The sequence below is a fragment of the Ursus arctos genome, unplaced genomic scaffold, assembly GCF_023065955.2.
Source record: "Ursus arctos isolate Adak ecotype North America unplaced genomic scaffold, UrsArc2.0 scaffold_18, whole genome shotgun sequence".
Taxonomy (NCBI): Eukaryota; Metazoa; Chordata; class Mammalia; order Carnivora; family Ursidae; genus Ursus; species Ursus arctos.
In genome coordinates this window covers 47172338-47178468 of record NW_026622852.1, presented here as the reverse complement: position 1 = coordinate 47178468, position 6131 = coordinate 47172338, and positions in this window count along the sequence as shown.

Below are 6131 nucleotides of genomic sequence, written 5' to 3'. Positions count from 1 at the left end.
GCCATTTCCTCTCCAATTCCAGGGCCTTGTGGAGAGCTGTTTATCTTTCAGCCATGGCCTGGGGACTGCAGGGCCTTCAGGCAGGAGAGGGTGACGGCCTGGGTGAAGATGCTAATGGTGTACCAAGGTTAGAGCTCAGTGACCCCCCATGCCAGCACACCGCTCAGTGACCACATCTGCCCCGCCTGCTGCTCACTCTGCCCTCAAAGCTGATTATCTGAATCAGGAATGCAGCATCTAGAAGAAAAATGAGTTCCAGGCCTGGTTCTGCTGCTAAGTTACAGTGTGAGCTCGACTACATCCTTTCCTTCTCTGAAATTGGTGTTTCTTTCTGGAAAAAACGAGAACATTTGGATTTGACCTAGATGCTTTTAAAGGCTCTCTCCCCTAACCCTAACATGTGAAGACTCTGCCACTGAGCCTCAGATGTGAAACAGAGGTTCACCCAGGCTCACAACTCTTCAGCAAGTCACCATTTTTAGTTGACAGCCTGGCAAGGAGCCAAGACCCCTGACCTCCATCATCAGCTGCTCAAGCCTTTGCCGAGTGTCTGTGTTTATTCACAGCTCTGGCTGGGCAGATGACATCAGTATATGATCTGTCAGTGGGCAGAGCCCAAGGTGTCCATCAGGAGAGAGAGGAGCTGAAGCTAGTCCAGGGTCACCCTGGAGGCGGCCCACCAGTGCCACTGAGGGGTCTTCTCCTCCAGAGGGCAGGACGGGGACTTCGTGTTCTGTCTTTAGCAGTGTCTTTGGTGGCTTTTATGCCATGATCACCCTGGTGTGGCAGCCCAGAGCAGACCTCCCTATGGTCCCAAACCAGGAGTAGGAAAGGCGTGTTCTGAAAAGGAGCATTGCCGTGATGCCCCCTGCTAATTTCACAATGTTCTATAGTTTCACTCTGCTTTCCAGAAACTCATCTGAATTAATCTTAAGTACAACCACCTAGAAATAACAGGGAAGCCTAACTCTGTACTCCTGAGACCCTTCTCTGTCTTGAGCCAGCTCTTTCTTTTAGCCTGTGGGATTCCTGTAGGAATGAGAGGCTCAGAAAGTCCAGTATCTGAGTAAGCATTTCCCTAGAATCTTCTCCAGGGTGGGAACTGGGAATTAAAAAAGAATCATTAACTTTTTAATGCTCTATACATGTACTTAATCTTGCAAACATAGGACATAGCTTCTCAGAGGAGTAGATTTCCAGGAGGCATAAATCTCTCAAATCACCATCAAAGGGACTGATACACTGGCTTAGGGGAATATGTTTTTCATGATTAATAAGTAAATAAATACTAAAATTTAAAAAAATGACTCACACACGGTCCTTGTTCCTAAGGAGTTTCGATAAACCCTTTCAGGCCTCTGAGTCCACTTCTGCAAAATGGTGTTTAATGATCCCTGTCTAAGGTTGCTAGATTGAGTAAATGAAAGGATACCTAGTTAAATTTGAATTTCAGATAATGAACACTATTTTAGCAGAAGTATGTCCCGTGCCATATCTGGGACATACTTACCCTACAATATTATTCATTGTTTATCTGAAATTCAAACGTAACTGGTGTCTCATATTTTATCTGGCAACCCTACCCTGCGCACACTAGTCCAGGAATTGTTTGAGGGACAAAAGGAATAATATGTGAATTAATAATGTATGAAAGTGCTTTACAGTTTACAAAGTTCTGCGTCAGCGAGAAGGGTTGGGATTGCATTGCTTGGATGGAAAAGGGTCTCTTGCAGGCCTAGGAGTCTTTTCTCACTATGGAGATCCCAACATACGGAGAAAGATCCAGTGCTGTCTCCCAAATGAATGCTTTTTATTCCAGGGCAGGGGATCCCAAACCGATGACACGGGATGGAGCACACGTGAGGAAGGCCTGAGGGCTGTGCTTCACAGAAAACTCAAAACAGGACCCCACGAGATGTAATCAGCACCTGCATTTTCTGGCTGTATCCTCAGAAGTGGGGTCTGAGATACTGTCTGTGCTGCTCACACCCCCCGCTCCCCGAAGGATTCAAAGGGACAGGAATGGGCCAGACTTAAGGGCCCTGGAGACCAGTGTCCTGGCAGGGGCGGGAGGAATGAGGCGTGTTTGACTTGGACATCTGTGGACATAAGCCATAGGCGACCGGTGCTTTTTGCAAGGTGCCCCTCCTATCCAAGGTGGCATTCTGCTTTGGTAAAGGGCCCCACACAGATGTTCCTTTTGTTAGCTGCCTGAGACACAGAGCACCAACAGCGGGAGCGATTGTTCAAAATGCAAAGTCTGGAAAAGCCCTTAGAATCCCCACTCTTCCCTTCTTCCATCTTCCGGTTGGGGGAACCAGGCTGGACAGATGACTCATCCGAAGCTGTGTAGCAAGTTAGGGGCAAGACTAGGACTGGAGCCCACACCTGCCACTCCCCAGCTCGCGGTCAGAGTCACGGCAGCCCATCCCTGGAGATTCCTTCTGTTTGGGCAGGACCTCTGAGCAGCCACGGTCCTCCAAAACTCCAGAGGCCAATACTCCAGAAACCTTGGCTTCGCATGGAGGGGAGGCCAGTTCTTTAATAACAGTGATGGTACTCTGCGTGGGGGCAGTGCTTTCCTGTTCGCAAAATACTTCCACGTCATTTATGTCACCTTCTCTCGACGTCTGCCTTCCGCCACCCTCTGTTTTCTGCGCTTGCCTCCCAGGGGGGCGGTTTGTGTGGCGATGAGGGCGAGGCCTCCAGAGCTCAAGTGCCTAAGACCAAAGCCTGGTGTGGGGTGGTACGGCCTTTGGTGAGTTCCAAGGCAGGGCTTAGCCGCGCCTGATCTCCTCGACTGCCAAGCAGAGACGATCATCGGAGTCTCCAGTCCTCGAGTTCCTCTGTGAGGACTCCGTGCATTAACTCGTGCTCGGGACAGCCCCCCGCACATCGTTAGGGCTTCGCAGACACTAGCCCCTTCCACCACTACCATTAGCCAGGTCGGCATTTGTTAATTCACAACTGTGATCTATGATGCCAAAGCCCTTCTCCTCTTTCCTGTTGCTCCTTCGAGACTCTGCTCACAGGGCCCTCCCTTCAGAAGACTCCTTTGATGCCCTCCCCCAGAGTGGTTACACAGGGTCTGACAAGCGCTGCACTTGCTTCCTATGTTGTGGTTGGGCTCGTCGGAGCTAGGAGATCTCCGTGGGCAACAGCACGCCCAGGGGGCAGGCGAATCTCCCTGCTTCCTTGATGTTCTGGGACTGCATGAGTCACCCATTGACCCCCCCTCCCCCCAACCTAGACATCAATCTTGATGCTTTCTTCCCCTTACCCCACACCCAATCCAAGAGCAAGTCTTGACAAGCCGGCCTCTAAACTGGATCCTGAATGTGCCTCCAGGACAGTCCCAGGCCAGTCTGTCTGTCTTCTCACCCCTGGGCAACTCAGCCTTCTCACTGCTTCCCTGCTGCCGCCCTTGCTGCCCTGAGATTCACCTCCATCCCCCTCCTCAACACTCCCCCTTGACTTGCTGTTGCTTGGCAAGGAAAATCCAATTGGCATGGCTGCAGAGCTCTGCCTAGCTAGCTCCCACCTTGTCCACTTCCTCTTCACTCTGTAGGCTTTGCTGCCCTGGTCTCCTTCCAGCTCCTTCCCCACCTCGTGTCCCGCACTTGCTTCTCCTGCTTTCTGCACAGCCAGCTGCCGCTTTTGGCTTGAGGTTGAAGGTCACATCCTCCGAGAGGCTTTCCCTGACCAAACTGAGGGGACCTCTCCCACTTATGCTGTGTCCCAGCACCCTTTAAATCTCCTTTGTGGTGCCTATTAGTTATCAGTGAATATCTTGCTTATTTACCCATTTATTTGTTAGCTGACTATCTCACTTCCTATATCGTATTATTTTTTAAAGATTTTATTTATTTATTTGAGAGAGAGAGAGAGAGAGAGCACAGAGGGAGAGGGAGAAGGAGAAGCAGGCTCCCCGCTGAGCAGAGAGGGAGCCCAACCTGGGGCTTCATCCCAGGACCCTGAGATCATGACCTGAGCCCAAGGCAGACGCTTCACTGACTGAGCCACCCAGACGCCCCTTACTCGCTATATTGTAAGCATCACAGGTGCAGGATACTGTTTGTGTGTGTGTCTTGTTCACTAGGGTATCTCTAGATCAGTGTTTAATACATTTCTGCTGAATGAATGAAGGAATCCTCCTGGCAACAGGATGAGTAGACCAGGCATTATACGTTTACTTTGCAATGATGAGAGTATAGGGAGGTTGATTCTTGCCCTAGGTAACATAGGCTGGGAGTAGTGCGGCCAAGCCCCCCAGGTCATGGACTTTTCTCACTAGACCATTCCACCATGAAGGGAGATAGACTCTGCCCTGGGAACCCAGCTAGGCTGATTCATAGACTAATGCTCTAACATGGGACCAGATGGCAGAGATTCCAAGATTCCTATTTCTAAAGTAGCACTGCCAATCTGCGGCTAAAGATTACATCCAATTCCAAATTCTGGGCTGCACTGGAGGCATTGCACACACCCGATAAACACCCAACGACTGTAAGAAAAGTGATTTCCTTTGAGAAAGGAAATCAGATCCACAGGCCCGAGAGCAGGCTTGATCTCCCAGGACCCTCTTTAAAGCCATTCTAATTTAGGCCTGATGGAATGGGAAAGATGTTGTTTCTAGCTCCCTTACAACAATGTGGCCTAATTTGGAAGATTTTGCCATTCCTGAGGTCCTGACTGCTGCCTGAGAGATTATTGTCATCATTTAAAATACTGACTTGAGCATTGATAAAAAGTTGGCAGGAGGGCACTCTTTCTGTGATTCCAGGAGGAAAGTGCCTGGCCAGAGACCCCGGTGACATAAAGAGCTCTGGACCAAAAGTCAGAAGGGCAGTGCTGTGTGGGGGGAGGGCCCTGGGGTTTCCAGCCAGCAAACTCTAGGTCCCTTGCTGGCCCTTAGCTGCCCCTCTGTAAGGAATGACTCAAGTCTGATAGTGGCTCAAGGGTCGTAGGGTGTGGCTCTGACCCAGGGTTGGCTAAATTAAAAAAAAAAAAAAATTAAGTGACTTGTCCAAGGTGATACAGCTAGAAAGACCAGCATTGTACCCAGCACTCTACTGCTACACTAATGTCTCTCCTAATAATAGCAATAAAAAATAATCAAAGTTGAGGAAGTTCAGTAAGCATTGGAAGTCACTCTGAACTTGAGGATTAAAAAAATGGCTATAAATCCTAGTTCTTCCACTTACTGGCTTGGTGACCTTGGGCAAGCATCTGATTTCTTTAAGTGACAGTATACTGACCCATATGGAGATGATCGCTCCCACTTCGCAGCAGAAGGACTAAAAAAGGGCTAATGTGCACGAAGTGGTCAGCATCGATGCCTGGCATATAAGAAGTGCTCGATAAGTGTTAGTCGCTAATATAATATTATCACTACTGCTATTACTCCATCTTCCCTCCAGACTGGCTGCAAAGTTCAAGTGAGCTCATGATAGTGAAAGCTCTGTGTTCCGCACCTGTCAGTGGTCCCCTTTATTACAATTACAGCAGTCTAAGGGAAAGAGTTATTTATGAAGACTTGGCCCCATTTCTCCCCCAAATGGCTCACATTCTTTGCTCTCCGGCCAACACTGATGACGAGCGAGAGTTTGACTTGGTGCCCACTCTGAATGACGTCCTTCAGTAGATCTCCAAGAACTGCAGAAAAAGCTTTTCTGAGCTTATTTTTAGCATCTTCTAGAAGGACTTTGAAGCAGGATTTCAACATTTAGCTTCATTGTTCGGAGAAGGTGCTTTGCAGTTAATGTGAGTTTATCACTTAGGACTTTCTCCCTCTTAGGGTATAAGAGATACCATGGAGGTAGATCAGTGATGTGGCTGGCAGACAAATGCCCAGATCCAAGTGAATTCTGTTGCTGGTAATTCCTGATTGAAGTGCAATGTGTTCGTTGTAAATAAAAATTTGGAAAATGTGGGAACACCTGGTTGGCTCAGTCAGTAGAGCATGCAACTCTTGATCTCAGGGCCTCAAGTTCGAGCCCCATGTTGGATGTAGAGAATACTTAAAAATAAAATCTTAAGGGGTGCCCCGGGTGGCACAGTTGGTTAAGTGTCCCACTCCTGGTTCCGGCTCAGGTCTTGATCTCAGGGGCATGAGATCGAGCCCCGTATTG